The sequence below is a fragment of the Bos mutus genome, chromosome 8, assembly GCF_027580195.1.
Source record: "Bos mutus isolate GX-2022 chromosome 8, NWIPB_WYAK_1.1, whole genome shotgun sequence".
NCBI lineage: Eukaryota > Metazoa > Chordata > Mammalia > Artiodactyla > Bovidae > Bos > Bos mutus.
In genome coordinates this window covers 93,704,711-93,730,534 of record NC_091624.1, presented here as the reverse complement: position 1 = coordinate 93,730,534, position 25,824 = coordinate 93,704,711, and positions in this window count along the sequence as shown.

Genomic DNA, 25,824 nt, shown 5'->3' with positions numbered 1-25,824 from the left:
AGCTCAGATCTTTTTCTTTCAAAGCCTGAACTCTGGCATAATCTATTTATAGTTAGGATTACTTTCTGAAAATTATGAAGTGAATATAGCCCAATTTTAGATATACATTTACAGTCATTAATTTTAAAATGAAATATGCAAACAGAAAAAGAATAGAAATCTACCCAAATTAGTGTGATTTAATACCAAATGGATTAACATGGGATTCAGGAGACATTCTTTTTGGTCTCAACTGTCATACTAACTAGCTTTGTGACCTGGGGCATCACTTGGGACCTTAGATTTCTCATCTGTAAAATGAGGATATTGAACTCAATGATCTTTATATCATTGCTAGCATAAAAATATTCTGTGTTTCTGAGTGGGAATTAGTTGCAATGCATTTTCCTTGTCTCAGAATCATATTAGTAAAGCAACTGAAGGGGAGAAAAAAATGGACAGGGGAACAAAACCACTTGCCACACTTCTATGCCATTGCATAATCTCTTTAAATTCCTATAACCAACCTGGGTATCCAGTTTCACTGAAGGAAAAAGACTCAGAAGTAAAGCAGTTTACCCAAGTTCACTAGCAAGATACAATACTGGAGTGTTTGAAAAGTTTAGCTGGAGGGGAAAAAAAAAAAACAAAAGCCCTGTTACCATTCTGTGAAACAAAGTGCTTTGAAAGTCTTATTTACTCAGAGTAGACTCATGTGATCATATAAAGTTAGGTAAATATGGGTTCTAATACGCAAGGCACCTCTTTATTGTATAGTTTCCATGTGAGTAGAGCATGTTTGGAGAAGACTCTTGAGAGTCCCTTGGACTGCAAGGAGATCCAACCAGTCCATTCTGAAGGAGATCAGCCTTGGGATTTCTTTGGAAGGAATGATGCTGAAGCTGAAACTCCAGTACTTTGGCCACCTCATGCGAAGAGTTGACTCATTGGAAAAGACTCTGATGCTGGGAGGGATTGGGGGCAAGAGGAGAAGGGGACGACAGAGAATGAGATGGCTGGATGGCATCACTGACTCGATGGACGTGAGTCTGAGTGAACTCCGGGAGTTGGTGATGGACAGGGAGGCCTGGCGTGCTGCGATTCATGGGGTTGCAAAGAGTCCGACACGACTGAACGACTGAACTGAACTGAGAGCATGTTTACACAGTGAAGGAAAGAAAATTTGATCCTGCATGTTTCCAAATGTTTATGAATGCCCAGATCTTAGTTCTTAATGTGGTGAACCAAGTTTATTACTTTGAATGTTTCTTTAAAATATGTACCTTAATTAGCTCTTTGCAAAGTAATATGGAGGAGAGCAACTATTGTACAATATAGTTTTAAGCATCTGTTCTTGTTGAGATCAGTACGGAAAAGTAGGAGGAAAATAAAGCCCAGTGGAGATTGGAGAGGTAAGGAGAGAGGCTGGGGCAGGCCTCACAGGGCTTATTGGCCAACCTGTGGATTTTTATTTTTTCCTTAAGGAAAATAAGACATTTTTTAAGGATTGAGTGATCCAGATTGAAATCCAAAAAGATAATTCGAGCTGCACTAAGAATAATGGTGTTGGAGAAGACTCTTGAGAGTCCTTTGGACTGCAAGGAGATACAACCTGTGCATCCTAAAGGAAATCAGTTCTGAATATTCATTAGAAGGACTGATGTTGAAGCTGAAACTCCAATACTTTGACCACCTGATGCGAAGAAGTGACTCATTGGAAAAGACCCTGATGCTGGGAAAGATTGAAGGCGGGAGGAGAAGTGGGTGACAGAGGATGAGATGGTTGGATGGCATCACCGACTCAATGGACATGAGTTTGAGTAGGCTTGGAGAGTTGGTGATGGACAGGGAAGCCTGGCATGCTGCAGTCCACGGGGTCACAAAGAGTCGGACACAATTGAGCAATTGAACTGAACTGAAGAATAATGGTGAGTTTAAGTGAAAGTCAGTTGGTCGTGTCCGACTCTTTGCAACCCCATGGACTGTGTCCATGGAATTCTTCAGGCCAGAATACTGGAGTGGGTAGACTTTCCCTTCTCCTGAAGATCTTCCCAACCCAGGGATTGAACCCAGGTCTGGTTTCAGAGTCTCTAGAGAGGGTCAGATGAACTAGTTATGATGGTATTGCCATAAACCAGGTAAGAAAAAAGATGACATACGTTCAGATAGGTGTGTCATATAGATAGAGTGAGGTGGATTGACTTGATTGACAAATATATGGGAAATGAAGCTGACAGGACTTGAATATAGTTGTTGAAGCAGAATAACTCCTACATTTCTCTCTCATGCAACTGTATGACAGTTCTGGAAAGGCACCAGATTGAAAGGTTGATCATAGTGGGAAATGGATATTCCAATAAATACATTACAGAGTGTGGTGCTCTGCAGCTGAAATTTCTTCTAAAGAATGCTGTCTGATATAGCCTCTTGTTAATGCCACTATCCTCCTTAGAACACAAAATTCTCAAGAAGAGAATGAGTATAATAAACATAATGATGTATATTTGAGAGAAAAAAGTCTTGACAACTTATTATTCTCTATTTCAGTCTAGCATTTGTACTTTCCCCTTAATAGGCTTGTCACAAAATGTGAAATCCCATTTATTGTGGATAACTAACAGCTGGCATTTCTGAAGAATGAGAGAAATACAGGTGCATTTGGCTTGATGAGAAGCATTAAACATACATGATTATCAACTTTTTTTTTTTTTTAATCATAGACGTAGTTAGGTATTCGGGGGCTTAAATGTGTTCAGGGTTATTGACTCTGTAGTTTCTCAGTGGTCAATGAGATGTATCCTCTTCATTTGTTGTATTGCTTAACTCTTGATGTCTTTTGAATGGAATGCTCATCTAACATTTTTGTAGTGGGCTTTAGAAGGTATTTATTTAATTCTGGTGTGGTCCTGGCATTGTCTCTCAGCAATTTCCATTTGAAATTGGGACTCCTAGAAATTGACCTGGAGAAGGAAATGGCAACCCACTCCAGTGTTCTTGCCTGGTGAATCCCAGGGACGGGGGAGCCTGGTGGGCTGCCATCTATGGGGTCGCACAGAGTCGGACACGACTGAAGTGACTTAGCCTAAACTTGTAGAAGCTCTTATTGGAAACACTTGCAAACTCATTTTATATGCTCTAGGTGCACGGTTAGTACAGTGACTATCTTCTAAGCTCTCCTGCATTTTAGATCTATGCTGTTGTAACTGGAAAGGGTCAATTTTGAATTTATACTGGATCTGGTTACGTGACTTTAACCCTTATTTTGCTGCTTTTGTTATTATAAGCATACACAATGGCCTGCCTCAGGGGAGATAACCTGAGCTGCAGCTGTGACGGACTGACTGTAAGGAACTAAAACTAACACATTCCCCTGACTGAAGCTTGCCATTCTAGGGGATATTTGCAAGGATTGAATAGTCTTTTTCCTTTGTTTCCTTACCTCCACCCCCCTCCCCATCTCTGATCTAGAAAAGAACTTGGCAACCAGGCACCCACAGGATGGTTATTTTGAGTCACTAGCCTGCCATCTTCTTGGTCAGCCGGCTCCTGAATAAAGTCCCTTTCTGACCCTAACACCTTGTCTCAGATTCACTGACTTACCTTGCTTGCATTGAGTAGAGCGAGCTTGGACTTGGTAACACTATGTACTTTCAAATGTTATCCTGTTTATTTCCTAATGAAATGCTCTGAGGCAGGTACCATTTTTCTAGCCATTTGACACAAAAATGACAACTCTGGATCTCTATTTTTGTACCTTGTTACCGCCAAAGCATTTGTGTAAGAGAGAAAAGTAAGAGGTGGAGGAAAGAGAGAAAAGGGAAAAGGAAGGGGATTACCTCAGTTATTTCAGAATAAGGAAGTGCTTTCTGTTATAAATACCTGCCAAGAATCATAGCTCTTTGTATATTCGGTCATGTTGATTCTCCTCATGACAGCTGTTTGAAATGTTCATTCTGTTATTCTGAGGCTGTTGGAAGAGTGGACTCCACAAGTGACCAGAGACAGCCAGAGAACATAGAACCCAAAAATCTGTCAAAGGTGACTCACTCAAGTCAATCTACAGAGGAATCCACTTAAATAAGGAAATCTGCCCCATGGAGTCATAGAAATAAATCATTCTTCTGGGGACACAAAAATGTGGTTAAAATATCATGTAAATACAAGACTTCTTCCTAGAGTTCTCCCCAGAGTAATGAGAACTTACAATAGTCCCCTTTCACAGCACCACTCCTCTGGCCTCTTAATCTTCAAATACTAGTTAACCCTGGTGAACTGCCTGCTTCATTCTCAATACTGTGCTGCATATGAAGGATCCCAGATGAAAAACATTTTCAAGCAAAAATTAAATGTAGACCTCGAATAAGTAGAAGGGACAAAAGAAACAGTAGGTAGAAAGGAGAAAAGACAGGGTACAGAGGATGTGGGGAAGACTTTATCCAAGCTTAGATTTGTCTAACTTTGCCAGTCTGTGATGTTTAAAATCAGCAAACCAAAATATTTTATATTTCTTGTTCAAGCCCCATTGTATTCTAGAGATTAGATTTCATTAATTTTTTGAAATACCACCAACATTCTGATTTGGGGAATATGGAATAGGGCCTACAGATCTGTATTTTAAATAAAGCCTTCCAAGTAATTCCACTAAAGTAGGAGCATCAGTTGTCTATAGAAGTCAGTTTTTGTCTACACTGTGTCTTCATTAAGGAACAATAGTCAGCCAAGTCGCAAAAGTAAAAGGGATTTACGTAGAAGAAAATACGCTTGTCTAGATGAGTAGTCATTGGGGGCATAAATTTCCAGTGAGTTGTACTTGAGGATTGACTTGCTGCCCATTTTTAGTTTGGATGAAATGCTGCATGTCAAAAAAAAAAAAAAAGCCCCAGTCTTTTTGCTGTAGCTATTAACAATCAGAAGCATATGCTGTCCCCTGGAAGTTAAAATTTACAAGGACATCAGAAAGTGGGGATGGTGAGTGAGGTGGGAAGTGAAAGCACTTTCATCGAGCAGCTCAAGATTGGAAATGTTAGAAGGTCATTCACTCAGGTACAACACTTTATTTTTATCTCCTCCCTGGAATATTTAGATCTGACCGTTGTGCCTGACGGCTTCTCTCCCAGAGCTGCCGTGGGCTGCCTTAAAAGGAAAATGCTTATGTAAAGAAGACAAGTGTGGGAAGGCAGGCATCAGCTTAACAGACCAAGGAGCTCAGCAATTCCACCCACTGCTTCTTTCCCGGAGCAAACTCCCGAGAGATGCTCTTCTAGCGAGATGTCTGGTGCTTTACAATGCTTCCCCAGCCCTGATGCGATGATTTCCCCCTGATAGCTTAATTTTATTAGATCATAGGAGCACCGCCTGGAAATGTGAAAACACTTAAAGGGAAAGAGAAACTTTCAAAGCAGCTGTTTAATGTAGGGTTTAAGGGAAAAGAAAGAATCTGGGAGGGGAGGGAAAAAAAAGAAAACACCTAAATCTGAAACCTTACAAAATAAAAGCTATTTAGGCAGGCTCCTTTTCCCTGTATGAGTAAAATATTCATGAATTTCACTGCTATGGTATTGTATGCTAGATGCAATCAAGACTCTTCTGCAGAGCAAAAATCACTGAAAAGCGTACTGTTACCTTACAATGCTTCATGGAAAATCCATGAAATCTGCATTGCAAGGCACTGTCTCTTACTGTAGCAATGTTGCTTCATAAGTTTCCAGGAGAAGGAGCAATGAGCTTTACTTTCTGTTATGCTATTCATAACAAGATGCCTGGGGGATGTAACTGGCTGCTGATGGGAAGATAAAACATAGAAAAGGGGTGAATGATCTCACGCATAGCCTAGTCAATATCAGTGCACTGTGATTCAAGCCAGAGAAACATTTGATGATCTAGAAAGCAGGTATACCTCTTTACAGGGTAGAAAGACAACTCCAAAGGCAGTCTATGTCAAAAGAGAGCTCTTTTTTTTCCCATAGGGTGATAGTTCACACAGTCTCTTTGAGCCAAGAAGAAGTTGCTCTCTCTTGTGTCCATCCATCTACCCATCCATCCATCCTTCTTCCAATGATCTATATGTTCTTGTATTTATCTGTTCTTTTAGTGACTGTTGTAGAGCGCTTGTCCTGTTTGATGCACTGTGCACTAGAAACAAAAGGATGGATAAGATCCCTCCATCTCACTGCTGACTAGAAAAAAAAATACACCACCTAAAAGTTGTTTTTTATTTTTATCTGGGGAAGCACTCAGAACTATAGCCTGGGAGACAACCTCTCTCTCTGAGATGCTGTTCCAAAGAGGTAAGAGAGGAACCAGGTGTATAGGAATTTTTCCTGAGGGAAAAAAACCCACATAAGGGAACATCAAAATATAACTACTAATCACAAAAACCAGGCATCTCAAGTAAATGAGTTTAGTGCTTTTTTATGTATGCTGCTGCTGCTGCTGCTGCTAAGTTGCTTCAGTCGTGTCCAACTCTGTGCGACCCCATAGACGGCAGCCCAACAGGCTCCTCTGTCCCTGGGATTCTCCAGGCAAGAACACTGGAGTGGGTTGCCATTGCCTTCTATGTATGAGAAGACCCAAAAATCTGAACTCATTAAGATAAATCCTTTGTGGATCTCAGGTATCTAGGGCTGGTATCCTGTTTTTCTCCATCCCATCAGGGTGCAGTGTCCTTGTGGGCTGCTGAGGCTGATGGCTTGATGGTGAGCAACATTTGTTGTTTACTGAAATGGCAGGCAGTGTTCTTTGTCTACAAAAACCCCTCACATTTAAATAGAAAGATATATTGACGTATTCTGGTTAAAAATAATAGACTGAACACATAGTTACCTCAGCTCAACCTTATCAGAAAGGTGGTCAGAACAGGAGAGGATGAGTAGTAATTTAATTTGATTTATTTTTGGCTGTGCTAGGTCTTTGTTGCTGCTTGAGGGCTTTCTCTAGTTGCAGCAAATGGGAGCCATTCTCTAGATGTGGTGCTCAGGCTTTTCATTTGGGTGGCTCTTGTTGCACAGCATGGGCTCTAGGGTTTGCAGGCTTTAGTAGATGTGGCCCATGGGCTTAGTCGCTCCGTGGCATGTGAAACCTTTCTGGACCAGGGATTGAACCCATGTTCCCTGCATTGGCAGGCAGATTCTTCAGAATAGTGATTAATCAAGAAGTCTCTAGAAAGCAGACTAATACATGGACAGCAGGGAGGTCTAAGAAACCACCCAGTTTATTTGTGGCAACCTTTGAAGGACTTCGTTGGTGGCTCAGATGGTAAAGCATCTGCCCGGAATGCGGGAGACATGGGTTCGATTCCTGGGTTGGGAAGATCCCCTGGAGAAGGAAATGGCAATCCACTCCAGCACTCTTGACTGGAAAATCCCATGGACGGAGGATCCTGATAGGCTACAGTCCATGGGGTCGCAAAGAGCGACTTTTTTTTTTATTTCTGAGCGACTTCACTTTCACTTTGAAGGGCTCAGGTGATGCTTAAATCTTATGAAATGGCTGCAAGTTTGCTTACGAAGCATTTATAACACCAAAAGTTTCTCCATCCCATCCTGCAGACAGGCAATGTTCTTTCTGCCTCTAGATAGAACACATAGGGGTTTCATTCTCTGACGAGTAATACCAGAGGATCTATGTACTGTAAATGCAAGAACAGTCTTCCCTATTGAAGACAGGCCACATTAGTACTAAAGTATATGCTGAAGGTTGAGACCTTCGTTCTACTGTTGTCCTCTGTCAGCTTTTTGGACACCTAGAGCTGGGTATGCACAGAAGTTTTCTGTTGCGTCTAACAACCTGAATGAGTTGACATGGGGGATTCGCTAACTTTAAAAATAAACAAGTCAACATTATTGGTCACTTCCATGTGCAAAAAAGACCACCATCCACAAGCTCTATCCATAAGCATGTACTTCTATTCGGATGTTAAATTTCACACTTTTATGTTGGGGGGGGAGCCAAAGATCAGGTTAGAAGGAAATCTCTAATATGAAAAGGATGAAAACAATCAAAAAATAGAAAAAGCATTTGAGAAAGTAGCCTCTTGAGAAAATAGCATCTCTGTGGGAGAAAAAGAATACTAAAACAAAACTATTCTTGAACAAACTGAGATAGGAGAGAAGGTATTGAAGTCACTGGAAAAATAAAGTTTCTCAGGTGGTGCTGGAAACAGGGGTGTCATTCTACATCTACACTGTGCAATGTAGCTGCACTCTACAGTAATCACTGGCCACATGTCGCTATTTAAATCTGATGACATTCAAAATTTCCTTTCTAAATATTTGCTGAATGGGATCATGTCAGTGCTAACAGAGTGGTGGAGGAATACTGAAGGAGGTGTTAGTATGTTTGGCTCAGGAAGCTGAAAAGGAGCCATTTCACCTGAGTCATGCTTTGACAAATTGGAAATGGGTAGAGAATGTCCTGAGTTTGAGACCAGCCGAGTCTTGTGTCCTGTCAGGCTTTGGTCCTCCCTGTGCCCTTTCCTATGACTTGAGAGTTTGAAGAGGCTGTGAAAGCAGAAATGAGTGCTCTGGGGAGGGATGCAGACGTAGGAAGCCTGAGAAGACCAGAAGACATGATGTTAAAAAAAATTCTGAGTTGTTGGTTAGTTGGAAACAGAAGTGAAGTATTGTCAGATGAGCCTTGGGTAAGGGTATAAAAGACCACAAACAACATGGGTAGTGTGACCAGTGTTGTAGAGGTGGAGCAAAATCTGGTTTAGTTACTCTTCACAGAATCATGTTCTAACTCTGGCTATTAGATGTTTAGCACTCCATTCAAGTATAAGGGTCACACCTGCATGATGGAAAATAGTGTTAAAATACAGATTAAAAACAAAACAAAACAAGAAAACGTTGCTCCCTCTAATTGCATTCAAAACTGTCTATAGTGTCTCACGTGTGTTTTATTGAGAGCCACTGTTTTCTGGCCAGTGATCCACAAAATAAGAAGATAGAAAGGACAAGAAGGCCAGTTGTCAGACGAATTCAAATCAGCTTTAAGGTAGGGAAAGAATGAGAAGATGAGACACATGAGTCAGCAACAAGTTTCTGAAGTAAAACAGGCAAAACTTAGGGCTTTCTGAAGTCTTTCTTAACAGAGATAGGTGTAATTTATTATTCATAACTGTTCTGAATAAGAGCAAGATAAAAACTGAAAGCAGAAAGGTATTCATGATCTTATTTCTAACACAACAGAAGTATTATTGATAATAGCAGGGGTTTAATTTTAAGACTGCTTATTTATGATATTAATAAATTTAGCATATTTGCAATTCATATTAGCACCTTTCAGAATTTAGGCATTGGATTAACTACACAAGGTATCATTGGTCCTGTTAGAGAATGTCTATTGCAAGATTCATTAATTTATTAAGCATGCTTTGAGTAATTATTAAGAATTATGTTTCTATACTTTAAAGACAAATGTGCCTAAGATAAGGTATTTGTCCATCATTGAAGATAAATAGGGAGATATTTTACCATTAAAGTATGTATGTGTGCATGTGTGATGGGAGAGAATTCAACTATTTCTGGTAGTTGATAAACAAAATTTACTAAACTACTTTTCAGTTGCAGACACTATGCTGTATTATTTAGTCATTTAAACCATTTTGATAAGGAACTATGATTTTTTTCCTTTGAGCATCAGATGAAGTTCAGGCTTTATCCATTTAATAGGCACCATATTCTGCAAAGTGAAATGTAAAGGGATTGAAATGCATCTTGAACAATTAGTAAATTATTTAATTTAGTTATCTATAAATAATACATTTATTCAACAATTATTCATGATCACTTGCCAAGAGACCAGCTCCATTCTAGAAGCTGCAAAACAAAACAGGCTAAATAGGTTTTCTCGTATTCTAACGGGAGAAATAAGATAACAAATAAGCAAATAAATGGATATTATGCCAGGTGGTGATAAGTGTGCTGATGGAAAATGAAGCACGCCTGGGCACTTTCTAAGGGAATTAGAAAAATAAAGCAGAGTGAGCCTCCACCCACTTTCTGTATTTTCAAGCCTATGAAGGTATCCAGAGGAAAGTGTCACTGGCTTTCTAGCAACATTCCTGCGCAGATGGGCTGACCAGCATTACTCTCCTCCTGCCTCTAGAGGGCAGTTCACATCAGTGTGACAGCTGCTTCTCTGAAAATGAGTCGTCTTAGGGATAAAGTTATATTTATACATAATAAGTTCCAGATATGTGCTGTACATCATAGTTCCTATAGTTAACATAAGATGTTGCGCACTTAGCATGAGATTTGCTCTCTGCTAGCAAATTGCTCTCTACACACACTAATTGCTAATTGCTCTACACACACACACACACACACACACAAAGAAAATAAAAACTGACAGAGGTACACAGGAAAACTTTTGGAGGTGATACATCTATTACCTTGATAGTGGTGATGGTAAGGTGAGTGTATACATGTGTCCAAATTATGTACATTAATTATGTGTATTTTTGGCATACTGTTTATACTTCAATATAGCTGGAAAAATAAAATGTTTAAAAAGGAATCTCTTTGAGCTGGATTGACCAAACTCCTGGGTGATAGCCAGTAACATCACACCTCTGGTTGCCCCCCTCAGTTGTCTTCTGCCCTGTCCAGGATAGGGGCTTCTCCTAAAACCATGAGATCCTGAATCCCCCCAGTAAAACCTGTTGGGGGCACTTCCCTGGGTCTGTTGATTTCATCAGTTCCCGGATCTTCACGATTCCCCTGTAGCCACAGAGACACCTGTATACACTGGGTCAGAGGACTACACAGGGTAGGTTATATTTCCCCGAGGTAAAAATGTGAATTTATGTGTCAGATGTGTACTCTTGTGATTTTTTATGTGGGTTTTAGCCTCTCCAGAGGTAGAGGTAAGTCCCTTGGGGAGTGGGGCCACGGTTTTTACATTTTTTTTATTACCTCCATTCCCTTTCCTCCCTCTCTTGTGCTTTGAGTACAGTCTGTTGCCATTCAAAGAGGTCTACTTAATTATTCAACAAAACTTTCTGAGTATGTACTGCAGTACCCTCCCCCCCATAGTTCATGGCTTTAGGGTTGCAAAGGTGTGGACAGATTGGTTGCTGCCTTTGAAATGCTCATAAACTGTGAACATAAAAACAATAAATGTATGGATAGCTATAGGGCATCTAAAGGCAACCTATGGACAGGAAAATTATTGTGGTGAGAGCTTAAAAGGTCAGTGTGGGCTTAGGCTCAGGGCAAAGGTAATTTGTGAATCATGAACTATGACAATGAAGATCAAGAATTGGAATTGAGGAGGCTTTTCCCAATGTGTGGAATGTTATAAACAAAGGCATAGCTTCTGGAGAGTCTTAAACATACGTGGAACATCGAATGTGCATCAGCCTGGCTAAGTCACAGTACTAGAAATGAGGAGACACAAGATCGGATAGGCTATTTGTTAATAGAAGGTGAAAGTGAAGTCACTCAGTCGTGTCTGACTCTTTGTGACCCCATGGACTGTAGCCCACCAGGCTCCTCCATCCATGGAATTTTCTAGGCAAGAGTACTGGAGTGGGTTGCCATTTCCTTCTCCAGGGGATCTTCCCAACCCAGGGATCGAACCCAGGTCTCCTGCATTGCGAGCAGACGCTTTACCATCTGAGCCTGGAAGCCCAAAAGAAGGATCTTTTATGCTAAGTAGTTTTATGCTAAGTAGCAGGAGCTGATATCCATTTGTAAGTTGAAAATTCACTTAGGGAAATGAGAACATTAAAAACATCTTAGCACTTACAACTGGTGGTCATTTATATGTTGTTCTAAAATAATAGTAATAAACACTCTGGCATATGGAACAAAAAAGCTAACTATGGCCAATCTGCAACTTAGTTCCTGGTGAGGATGGCTCAAGCACCTAGAACACATCTGGACTATGGCAGTCTACCTCCCACTCCTGTGTGTGTGAAAATGCACACCCACACACACTTGATTCTGCTCATATAGGACCTTCTTTATGTGAAGGAGATCTCTTTCAAGTATGAGCAGATGAAGAGCCTTAGTTCACAGACAAACTTAATGTCGAATGTTAATCTTTCTTAAAAATTCCTGTTTAATAATCCTCTTATATATCCCCTCCCTTCTCGCAACCCTTCTTTGCTCTTTCCTTGGAAACAAAAATTAGCTATAAGAAAAAATTAGCACAAAAACTGTCATGACTCTCTGACCTCATGAACAGAGATACTCAACTTCTCCACGCCTGTCTCCTGGCCACTTCTAGAACTATGGGTTCCCCTGCAGTGAGGGGACCACTTAGCTGGGAAACGAGGGAGGAAGATTCTGAGGTCTGTAAGTTGCTCTCTCCCTGACCCTGTAGCTGTCCAGGTTTTCCTACCAAGTTGCTTTACCTAGTAAATACAGTAAAAGGAGGCATGCCTGTCCCACAAATTATTCTGAAGACAGATTTACAGAAATAAAGAGCCTGTTAAACATGCAGCTCTGGAGGCCACCAGGTAACAGCGGATTCTTTGCTTCATTCCTTTTGCTGGCAAAGCCATTGCTTCATCTCTTCCTCCCTGCACAGACTTTTGTTTATCTCTAAGGGTAGCCTTTGCCCATGTTTTTATTTTTGAACGTCATAATGGTAAATTGAAAACCTCTTTGGGTATCTTAATGAAGTGGATAATTCAAATGCAGTATCTCTATTTCAGAATCACAAATCCTGCCTCCTGGTTCAGGAAATTTCTAGACTTCTCTCTGGACACTCTACAGTGCTTAATTTCAAGAACCCAGTATCTCTGTAGAAGGGCTTTTGTGTGCTTTCGGAGCAATGCTTGTGGCTGTTCGATTCAGTTACACCCATTTGTCTGCTCATTTTCTCCATCTCTGATTTGTAGAACTCAGCATTCTCCAAAACACGGATGTTGGCAGAGGGCTTGAGGCTAATCTGTCCTGTCTACTGTGGCTGGGCTGATGCCCTCTGTGAGGAGGGCTGGGAGAGTTCTTTTTTCTCCACCAGGGCTGGGTCTGAATGTTCACTGCTGCCTATGCAGAACTCAGCCTAAATGATATAGGACGTGAGGGGGCGGCAGCCAGTACAAAGCAGTGAAATAAATTACCATATAGATCATGTTCTGGTGGCTAAGATAGAAGTGATGTGTGTAATGAATCAAAGCTGGAAGGGGTTCTGGTGCGTGGTGATAGTGAGGGAGACGGAGTCCTCCGTGGCTCAGCCTGCGCGTCAGAGGGCCCTGTGAGGAATGTGTGAGTAAGCAGAAAGCGCTCTGTCATGTGACAAGGGAAGGCGTTTGTGAGGGCCTGGGAGGCTTCTCGTTACCATAGTGGGGATCCGTTATTTCGCCAGCCCAGCACTTTGACTCTCCGGTGGGGACGTCTCCTCCCCTGGCATGCGCAGGCTTGCATGGATTCAGTTTTTGAGCCTTCCTCTCTTCTGCCGGCCTCAGCCCATCACCCAGGTGGGCGCACAGCCTCCCTCTCTCCCTCGACCTGAATCTTGAGTGGAGATATCTCATGATGCAAACAGCCTGCGGCTCATTTGTCCTGATAGCGGAGCCCTGAGGACATGGCCCGTTTGCTTCTGCTCCCCAGAGTTAACCTGGTTGCCCTCTATGCTTGAGCCCTGGCTCTTCTGGTTCCTTTTGATTATGTAAGCTAACATGTATGCCGAGAATACCTTTTGTGCTCAAGTTAGCCTGGGTCGGTTTCTTTTGTTTGCAACAAACTCTTCCAATTGTTGAAATTTTCAGAATATCAGCGCCATCAGTTTCTTTTTTTTTTTTAATTTTTATTCAATTAATATTTTTTAATTGGGAATTATTGCTTTACAATATTGTGTCGGTTTCTGCCATATGTCAACGTGAATCCACCATGTGTCCTATGGACTAAGTTGCTTCAGTCGTGTCCCACTCTGTGCGACCCCCCATGGACTGTAGCCTGCCAGGCTCCTCTGCCCATGGAATTCTCCAGGCAGGAACACACTGGAATGGGTTGCCATTTCCTCCTACAGTACGGATGTCCTCCCTGTCTTGAACCTCCCTTCCACCTCCCACCCGTCCCATTGCTCTAGATTGTCACGGAGCACCGGGTTTGAGCTCCCTGAGTCATGGAGTCCCACTGGCTCCTCAGTTTCTTAGTGGTGTGTTGTGCCAGCAGGTAGGCTATTTGCGTAAAGGTTATCTGCATGCATCTCTTGTAGTTAGACTGGAAGAGAGACATGGGAAGATAGGGTTATGGTTAGACTTAGGGTATTGTTCTGACAACTTCCATAAAGAAAAGAGACAAAACATGGCCTCCTGTGGATGATGTCACAGAGGGTTTTCTAAGGCTAATTGTAGGACAAGTGTATGAACTGAATTCTGCTTCCTCTGAATTTGTCTATGGCAGAGTGATCATTAATCCTTCTTCTAGCTGATGTAAGAGTTAGGTGGTATCGTTAAATGTCTGACACGGGTCTTGGTATATTTAAGGTGCTTCATTAACAGTTAATCCTTAATCTCCCAACTTCTCTTGGACGAGTCTACTGCAGCTGGCACATTAAACAATGCATTGGGATCAGATATGTCTTGTTTCCAGCTTCTTCTTCACCTGGGCTGCTTTCCATAGTGGGTGACGATGGGGAGTGTTCAGATACATGAAATATATTGTCGGCAATCATCACAGCAAAAGTCTTTTAAGAAACTGTTTGGTTTAAAGATGATATATGTACAACATGTTATATAAATTTCATGGCTAAGGTCTGACTGGATGTAGGTATGAATTATATTCCATTAACATGATTATCTTCATTTCATTTTACCTCTAAAATCCATTTGCTAATGAACAATCCCCAAATCATGTCTCCATCAGGGCCCAGTGAGAGATCTGCACTGGGCCTGCCATTAGTTGCAATAAGTGAGCACTGCTGCTGTTGTGTTTCTACGTTGCCGTCATAATTCAGTTCTGCTGCTCTCCTTGGTCCTGATGTGAGCAGGCACACTGTATCCTCCCATTGCCTAACACCCACCTTATCCTGAATTCATGTATTATTTGGTTTTCGTGCTCCAAGGCAGTCCTGATTGTCTTGAGTCAGCCTGTTCAGTTTTGAACTCTCTCCCTCCTCTTTGAGGCTTCCCTGATAGCTCAGTGGGTAAAGAATCTGCCTTCAATATGCAAGACCCTGATTCGATTCCTGGGTCAGGAAGATCCCCTGGAGAAGGGATCGGCTACCTACTCCAGTCTTCTTGGGTTTCCTTTGTGGCTCAGCTGGTAAAGAATCTGCCTGCAATATGGGAGACCTGGGTTTGATCCCTGGGTTGGGAAGACCCCCTGGAAAAGGGAAAGGCTACCCACTCCAGTATTCTGGCCTAGAGAATTCCATGGACAGTCTAGGAGGTTGCAAAGAGTCGGACACGACTGAGTAATGTTCACTTTCAGTGGCTCAGTGGTAAAGAATCTGCCTGGCAATGATGGAGATGCAGGTCCCTGGGTTGGGAAGATCCCCTGGGGAAGGAAATGATAACCCACTCCAGTATTCTTGCCTGGGAAATCCCATGAACAGAGGAACCTGCTGGGCTATAGTCCATAGTGTCACAAAAAATTGGATATGACTTAGCAATTAAACAACAGCAGCCTCCTCTCTGAGACTCAAAACTAGTCTGGTAGGCCAAACTGAGGATAAGAGTATAGCTGGACAGAGGCTGTATCATGATGACAACCAATGGCATTTTACCATTTTCTCACATTCATGGCTTAATTATTTCATTCTTTGTGTGTGTGTATATGTAAAATTGAGCAAACGGATATGTTAAGAGGATGGTTAAGTTAGATGGTTAAGCATTTAGTTCCATGCTCCACATTCTAGATCTGTCCAGTTTCAAACCTGGACCAGTTAGGATACCATGCTACATCTCTTAGAGAAAGCTAAATCAGGGGATACTCTTTCAGTGACTAAACTATTTTTGTGCTCAATCATGATTTGATGGAAATTCTATACTGTGAGCAAAGAGGACTATTTTAACCATTGAATATAATCTTTGAAAGAGTAATGTAAGTATTAATGGTACATTTTCCCATCTATTGCAAAGAGGTTACATTAATGATTAACAAACAATCTGCAGGTACTGAAAAGAGAACATTATATTAGCCAAAAAAAAAAAAAAAAGGTGGTTTTCTTCAGAGAAAGGTAAAGAAGCTCTGGCTGCTTTGACTAACTTCTGTTCAACATAAATTATGTAATTTGATATTACTGTAAAATTTTTTCTTTAAGAAATTAAAAGCCAATTTTTGCTGTTATATTGAAATTAATTGTTAATTATAAATTTTAGTGTTTCACCTTTTTTTTTTTTTTTTGCTAATATACAGAGAGCATCTGACCATTGCCAAAACTCTGGAAAACAAATTGAGTTTAGGGAGGTGCAATTTGTGAAATTATTGTCAATTTATTAAAATTTATGCTGACTTGGAGGACTTCTTTTCTGAGACTGAATTATGGCAAATAATGCTGGCTGTTTTGCACATCGGTAAGGCTTTATCTTATTTCCTTTCTTTGTATACTGAATTGAGATTCCAAAATTCTGTATGAATTCTTTTTAAAGTCTGCTGCCATATATTTGTTCAGTTGCAAGTTCTTGGGTTTTACACTGTGCCTTCCTTTTTGCTAGTGGTTATGAAATTACAGTTAATTTGACATACAGATACTTTGCAAGGCAAGGAGTAGAAACTTTCTTGTGGTTACTGCATCCTACCATAATGCAGAAAAGAGGAATTTTGAAATCTGGTGGCAATCAGCTCAAACTGTGGATTTCCCATTTGTTTGCTCTATGACCCACTTCCCCCAGCACCTCATTTCCTTTAGGTGTAAAATGACAGTGAGTCTACTTACCTCAAAAGGAAAAAAATATTTTGGAAAAGTTAGATGTTTTGACTCAGCATCATCTCCAAAATAGAAAAGTAAAATATTTTTCTCTGTCTTCTTCTTGAAGGCAAACTCACTTTTCCAAACCACCCAACTGCCATTTGAAAAATGATTTTTTTCCCATTATCAGAGGAGCTAATGACCATTAAAATGGAAGGTGCTTAGTCTTTTTACAGAAGGAGCAGTTCTGAGAGACACAAGATGGGTCATAAATGCTCCTTGTTTGCGTAGATTGAACAATGGGCCAGTTGATGGATGTTCTTAAGGAACTCATCTTCAACTCAGGATTTTGATGGTTAGGATCTGAATAGTACCTTTTCTAAGCACTCAATGCATTGTTGAGTACATGCAGCTGGTCACTGAATATACTTGCTGTATGCATTTTAAATTATCAGAAGTACACTAACTGTGTGTGTGTGTCTAAGCATGTGTATATTTTAATGCGATATTTAATATTTTTCTGTTTGTCCCAAAGAGAACACTGTAATATTTCATGTGGTCTTTGAAAATAAAAGTGATTGAAAGCCTTATTCATAAGAAAGACAAATATCATATGATATCACTTATATGTGGAAACTAAAAAAGAATGGTACAAATGAAACTGTTTACAAAACAAAATAGAGTCACAAATGTAGAAAACAAACTTACACTTACCAAGGGAGAAAAGGGTGAGGAGGGATAAACGGGGAGGTTGGGATTGACATATATACACTACTATATATAAGATAGATAATGATTAAAAGCCTACTGTATAGCACAAGAAACTCTACTCAGTACTCTGTAATAACCTATATGGGAATAGAATCTAAGAAACAGTAGATCTATGTATATGTATAACTGATTGATGTTGCCATACAGCAGAAATTAATACAACATGGTAAGTCAACTATACTCCAATAAAAATTAATTTAAAAAATTTAAATGAAAAAATGTATGTTGCAAAATTATTTAAAATTGGGTTAGTTAATAATTAGTAGAGAATGCTTAGGTAAATTACTCTTTACCTTTATGACAGGAAATGAAAATATTTTTAAAATGTTGTGTATATTGTAAAAACAAATACGAAGAAAAAATAAGATGTTTGTGCCTTGAGCATGTTGCAAAAGTGCTTCCTGTCATAAAGATAGGAGAAGTTTGTTTTTTCTTTGGTAAAGCCCATTAGCTAACAGATGGTCACCTCAATTGCCAGGTAAAGTTGGGAACAATTTGTGACAAATGGTGCTGTCAAGTCATCTTATTTGAGGACTAGTTATTATTTATCTTGAAAACATGTGTGTGATGGGTTGTATCTGCTTGGCTGTGTAAAAGGGTGAGATGTCTTTCTGTCTTTGCAATCCCTTGGCAGATTGCTTGCAATGCAGATCACATTTTGGGTAAATGGTTATTCAATAATACAAGGGTCTTCTTTCTCTTCTCTCTTTGTTGGAGAGGATTTTGGGCTTAGGAGAAGATATTGTTCTTAATTGTATTACCCCAACAAATGTCAAGGTCTCAGTAATGTAGAAAATATGTATGAAAGTGTAAGTTAAAATCCATATAAAATTATACATACATGTATTTTTTCATATGTATCACATACATCTTCAATATATATAGAAAGACTAGAAAGGCATGCACACATCTTTTTAAAAGGTGGTATTATGGGTGATTTTTATGTCCTTGTAATTGTTTTCAATATTTTTCTGTAATTGCACACAGTACTTCGAAGGCTAGGAAATTACTATTTTTTTAATTTGATCTTTTTAAATGATATACTAGAACTTGAGTGTAATCATCAAATTAGTGAGAATAAATTGCATCTCTGTTTCTTTTTTTTCCTTCTAAACATTGTGCATGTTTCAGAAAGCTGTTATTCATGCATTGGGGAGGAGGCCTTGTCTTCAGAACTGAGGAAAAGAAGTCGTGGGTGGGAAACGTCAGTAAGCTTTAGACGAATGGTCTCATCTGATGGTTGAGCACGTAGAGTAGACATCGTCCATACACTCTGGCAAAGGAGAACAGAAGACAAAAAGTTGTAAGGAAGTGGGCAGAAAATATCTTTCAGCTATTTGGTATCATGCTACCTCGGTCCCCTGTTCAGCTTCTCTCCTAGTGACCACATCAAAGGTAAAATAATAGATGATTAAAAAGAGGGGACTCCTATGACTGTGGCGATGACAGCAATGAGTTAAAAGCAGAAAAGAGATCATGGATTCTGGCACAGGAGAAAATCCAGTAGCAACCCTCCACAGGCAGCAAATAATTTGTTTGAGTGCATAATTAATAGATTTGTCAGAAAGTACTTAGATTGTGAAATATTGCGCGTAGCCCTCTTTCCAGATGGATTAAGATGAATGGGTCCTCCAGCAGCGTATGAAACCTCATTGCTCAGCGGCTGGAGAATTGCTGCATCTAGAGTTGTTTGAATCTCTGCCTCTCTGCACTCTACTTTCTCTTTCCCTGGCTGCAGGGGGAGAAATGAATAGAATGCTTCTAATTCTGATATTGAATGGTGTCCTTTACCTAAAGGGCATCCAAGCAGACAAAATTAAATCAGATGCTCAATGGGGGAAACTTTCCACTAAGCAGGAATTTAAAATAGGGAAATGTATTAACATGTTGAAAAATGGGTAAATTAAGCCGATCTGTGGATCAGAGGTGTGACTTTTCAGCAACAAGCCACAGAGGTATTTTATGTGCAGTTGCCTGCACATTGAGAGGTGACACATGCCTTCTTTACCCTTGGAAATATCCGTGTAATACATACCTGGGGGACTCATATAAATTGGCTGGTTTAAAACAGTAGGATGAGAATCCAGATTCTGTTTCTTTTTAGACTAGAGTTGATGTAATGGAATTACCTATCAGCATTTTCCATCTGAGAATTCTTGCAAAGGATGATGATTCTTGCCTTAATGAGTGGAGGAAAAGCTGTTATTTTTGCTCCCCAGAATGGTTAAATGAAATTGTTTCATTCTCCAAGCTTTCTTTTATGGTAAAAAATTATGCTATGTTTTAAGGAAAATGGACAGTGTTTTTAGGCTTTTTTGTTTGTTTCGTTTTTCTCTTTTAGTAAACAGAGGAGATGGAGACAAAGGCCAGCATCTCTCCAGAGACCTGAGGCCATGCTCTCACGTTACTCTTTAGTCTTTTCTCCTGAGCAGGTACATAGCAGAGCCAAGGTCAAAGCAACCTCTCATCTCATGGGGAGGGGCTTTTAAAAATGATTGGTCATTAGTGGCTTATACAGATTATTTGCTAGGGCAAACCACTGTGAATAGTACTGCTGCTGCTGCTAAGTTGCTGCAGTCGGGTCCGACGCTGTGCAACCCAGGCTCCCCCGTCCCTGGGATTCTCCAGGCAAGAACACTGGAGTGGGTTGCCATTGCCTTTCCATGAATAGTACTGCTGCTGCTGCTCTTGCTGCTAAGTCGCTTCAGTCGTGTCCGACTCTGTGTGACCCCATGGACTGCAGCCTACCAGGCTTCTCCGTCCCTGGGATTCTCCAGGCAAGAACACTGGAGTGGGCTGCCATTGCCTTCTCCGTGAGTAGTACTAGTAAGCACTTAATAAATTGTTAACTGTTATTTTATCTTCCATTAGAAAGTATTGACTTATCTCCTAAATCACTGAATTCGATTCTTTGAATGTGTGGACTTAAAACATAGTTACAACTTAAAAGTTGAGAGTTATATTTTATTCAGTGGGAATTTTTAGGATTTCAAGCCTGGGAGACAGCATGTCAAGTGACCCTGAGAAAACTGCTCTGAGGAGGTGAGGTGAGGAGCCATGTTACCTAGACATTTTACAACAAAGGGCAGGTAGTCTAGACATCATAAGATTACTGTTAATTAAAGAAAACCAGATAACCCAAGTTAAGAAATTTAGCACTTTTTATGTATGGGAAGAGTCTGGGCTCACTGAAATCGTTCCTTTGATATGTACCTCAACTATCTAGGGCCAGTATCCTGTTTTCCCATCCTGAGCTTCCTCAGGGGTCACCATGGAGAGTGGCTGAGGTCTGATGGCTGCTAGATGGCAGGTATTCTTCTTTCTGAGTTCCCTCAGGGCTCACCAAGTCACCGTCCATGGTGGCTGCAATCGCTGATGGCTGTTACATCCTTGTTTACTGAAACGGCAGGAGATATTCCCTTTCTCAACTGTTAGGCCTGAGAATCAGCATTTACCAAACTTGTCTGGGAGTACTTTTACATACTAAGAGCTTAGCATCTTTGGTTATATGAGAAGTGGAATGTTTTATCCCTTCAGCCATTTCTGGATCACTGCTTGGAACCTGAGGCAGGAGATCTCTGATAAAAAGAAAGGAGATGGATAGACATGGTTTCAGAATTTAGAGTGACTTTTCAGTTATGCATGGTTTGCTGCTTTAATTTTTATTTATTTACCCATTTAGTTATTTTTTCTGGTTTTCAATAAATATTTCTTGAGAATCTGTTCTGTATCAGATACTTGGTAAATTCTGGAGATATGAAGGAAATAAGATGTTGCTTTCACCGTTTGCTCTGGAATCCATCCAGGTACAAGTTCTCTAAGGCTCAGAAAGCATAGTTGACCCTCAAGTCTGATGGGGTTCCTGTCTCAGGACTCCTGCTTTTGCTTATTTTAGAAATTTCTCTACATTGACCTTCTGAAGTATCTGAGCCTCAGCTTTCCTATAGGTCTTTGCTTTTTTAATTTTTCCCTTGGTTTCTCAGGCCTAACAGTTGAGAAAGGGAATATCTCCTGCCATATCAGTAAACAAGGATGTAACAGCCATCAGCGATTGCAGCCACCATGGACGGTGACTTGTTGACTTTTTTTTTAAATTTTGATTGCTTCATTATCTCAGAGGTTGGGCAGCTGGGAATTGACATGAAGGAGGAGAAGAAATTATATAATGTTATCAGAAAATTCAATAAATGAAACTAAGCCTTCATTTAAGAAAATGTGTTTTAGATCAGAGAAATATAATAACTAAGGATCTCAATAGCTTGGGATATACTTTAAGAGCAAATTAGTATTAAAATAAAAAAATGGACACCTGTGATATTTTGACATCACTTCAGTGTAAGGAAAAATGCAGGAACTTACTTCATGATAAATTAGATTTATTAAATATCACCATTTTCTGTTTTCCCATAATTTGCTGGTTAGAATCAGATAGAACTCTGGATTTATTCAAATAAATATAACCATGATGCTGAAATCCTAGAAGTCTAGTCAAATAAATTACCTTGACACAGGGGTTTCTGATAGATGAAATAAAAATATTCTGGAAATAGAAGAATTGTGGGCATTAGATGACCTTTTTAAGTCACTTTGGGAGAAAAATTAAATGGCAAATGAATTCTAATTCTTATCTCTCTCAATATATCACAGCAAACTATATGGAAATATATTCCCATGGTAAGCTAGAGGGAATGGCTTAATGATTTAAAACATCAGGTTTGCAATGATTAGAAACCATGGAACAGTCGGTTTGAATATCAAAACACTTAGCTTAATCTTCCCTCCTTCCAAAACATGTCAATAGAATATCTAATTCAGGCTGGGGGTGTGTGCGTGTGTGTGTGTGCATATGTTATAAATGAAGTGATACCCTGAAAGAGCAAAAGATAAGGATTTTTAGAGAAGTAAAAGTTTCAAAGGATTATTTTCTTTGGAAACAATTGTTCTCCTTTTATGATTTCTGTAAAGCACTTGATAAAGCTGGGAAAATTCGATGTTATTTCTCCATTCCAGGAGAGGAAGCTTAGATGTCTTTGCATAATGTTACAGTGTCCATTTTTAATTAACCTCAAAGAATCTTGAGAATATGTGATCGGTCTAAAGGGTTCGCTTGATGCCTAAGCCCATTGCACATGATAAAATCATATATTCTCAGTCTAGGGAAAGAGATGCTGAGGGTGACAGTTCCTCTCAAAAACATCAAGGTTTTGAAAGACCTTGAAAAAAATCAATAATCATCTAGTAGTATATTAAATGCCTGTGCAGCAAATGTAATTTTTAGATATAACTATTGCAAAAAATTCCTAAAATATAACCAATTTAGGTGTAAATTGTGTCAAATAGGCATGACTGGGTGCTAGAGAAGATATGGATGCACACTATGCTTTCTGCAGATCAGAAATCCATTTTCTCCTTTGACGTGTGAAGTTTGGTGTTTTACTCGGTACAAAAATCCTACCAGTTTTAAAAATAAGAATATATCAATTTAAGAGCCTAGTATCACGAGGAACACTTATAAAAGTCCTCCCTGTAACTCCAGGCAAACAAGTATGAGTCAAAAACCAGGCAGGATACATTGATCTTACTTTAGCAAAGCAAGCCACCTGAATTATATAGTCCAAGTCATCCTTAGAAATAGAAAAAATAGAGTGCTTAATTTGATCATTTGCATTCTTTGGTGACGTTTTCATCCTTGAGGACCTAAATTTCAGTGCCAAGAATAAATCATTCTGCCCCACTGATTCAGATGATAATAAATCTCAGCATCCATGTCAGTAGTTAACAAAGTAAAGGCAACTCTTTTAATGGTATTGAAAGGAATCCAAAGTAAACTTCTGTTAACTCTTCAAAGAAATGATCCCTTCTCTAACTGTATCACCTTTCGTGTGATAGCAGCCTAGTTTAAGAAGAAATCTTCGGAGGAGAGCCCTAGATATGTTTTTAAAAAAGTAAGTAAAGTGAAGTGAAAGTCACTCAGCTGTGTTGACTCTTTGCGTTCCCGTGGACCATGGAACTCTACAAACCAGAATACTGGAGTGGGTAGCCTTTCCCTTCTCCAGGGGATCTTTCCAACCCAGAGATTGAACCCAGATCTCCCACATTGCAGGTGGATTCTTTACCAGCTGAGCCACAAGTAAGATAAATTTTTTTCTAAAAATAAAATAAAAATATTCTTATTGAAGAAAAATTAGGAGAAGTTAGATGTAGAAAGAAGTATACAAAAAAAAAAAAAAAAGAAGTATACAACAAAAGTTTAATTCCTTCACCAAGAAACAGCTCTTAGTAATATTTTGGTGTACATCCTGTTACCCAAGGAATTTTTCTTGAAATTCTGGATTATTTCTATGTGTAAAACACTATAAATAACACACAAAAAATACTATGTATTCACAACTCAGATTTACTAAAAATGAACAGTTTGCCATAACTGCTTCAGGTGTTATTTTTAATTTCAAATTTTCCAATCTATTATTGAAACAAAGTATAACTCTCTCTTTGCTATCCCTCTCCATGGAGATGTAGCCACTGCCTTGACCTGAATATAATTTTACCGGAGACACATGTATCCATGACCAAACAATATAGAGTTCTGATTTGCATGTATTTACATTTTACGTAAATATATTGTACATGTTTCCACAACTTCTTTTTCACTCAAAATTGTTTCCCATATTCATCTGTTTAATTAGGTAATATAGCCCTTTCATTTGAACTGTTTTAAAATGTTACACTGTATAAATATTAGTCACTTAGCTATCCCCCTATTGATGAGTACTTAGGCTGTTTCTTTTACCTTTTTAATACACTATAAAGAATGTTTTAATGCCTATATTTGTGCAAGCATGCACACACTGCCTATATTTAATAATACCAACTTGTTCTCAGTAGTGGTTATAGAGTAGATAATTCTTCTGGTTATGGAAGCTGGTTCATCCTCTACCTCCTTGTCAGCAGGTGGTATATTCAGGTTTTATTTATTTCCCTATAGCTCTCTGCAGTAATGTGTTACCTTAATGTCATTTTAATTTTTTGTGTCTCAGACTACTAGTGAGGTCAAGTGTCCCTTCATAAATATAATGACCATTTTTATTTCCCCTTTTATTGCCTGTCCATATTCCTACAGTTTTCTTCTACAGAAGTCTTTGATTTCTGTATTGATTTCAATGTACATATTAACCAATTAATTTTGACAATTTTATGCCTTGAAAATATCTCTCAATCTGTTATTGATTTTTAAACTTGGCACATAGTTTCTTTGGGTACATTAAAAATAATATATCCATGTTTACAAGTATTTTTAATTTATGGTATGCACTTTTTATGTCTAAGAAATCCAACTCCATCCCATTATCATAAAGATTTTCTCCAGTATTTTCTTCCAAGAATTTAAAAGTTGTTCTTTTTCTTTTCACACTAATTAATATATTTTGGTTATATTGTTTTACTAGTTGTGAAGTAGAGATTTGCTTTACCATATATACAATTATTAGCCTAAAACCACTTCATGATTAGAGTATCACTGTGTGTATGTTTTTAAGAAAGTTAATTTTGCTATAAATACTTAATTACTAGATACACAGAGTTTTCATTATTTTAAATAAATTGTGATCTCAATGGTGAATTCTTTAAAACATTAACTACTGGAAAGTACTCTTTAATTTCTAAGGTTTTTGTTAACCCTCCTTTTTTTTTTTTGTTAATTTCTAGTTTATAACATGATCATCAAATAACCTATTCTGTAAGACAGTTGTTTAGTATTGTTAAGACTTCCTTTGTTGCATAGTTTATACTCAATTTTTAGGGATTATTTTTCTATGCTTAAAAAGAATAAAACTGCTTTTAATGATGCACAAAGTTCTATAATTCAGGCTTAACATTTTATAAAAATTTGACGCTATACACCAAATCCACACTATTACAGAGAACAGCTATCTCCTAGAAACTAATGGAAGCAGCAGATAACAAAAGTAATAAGAATACAGGCTTTTTGCATGTCAGTATAACAAGCTTGATCCTATGGATGTATCTAAAATCCTCTGACCTTTAGATTTGTTCTTACCAAGAATAAGTGACATTCACAAAATGTCCATATACAAGGCCAAAATGAAGATACTGTGTATCCTGAATAGCGGGTTTCATACAACTGTAGATGTGATGCAGAAGTTCTGTAGGTACTGGAGGGAGCAGAATAGCATACAGTAAACATTGTGCCTTTACCATGAGAAGGGAATGCTGTCGCTTCCTCCCATGAGGCTTGGTCTAATCAAGTGG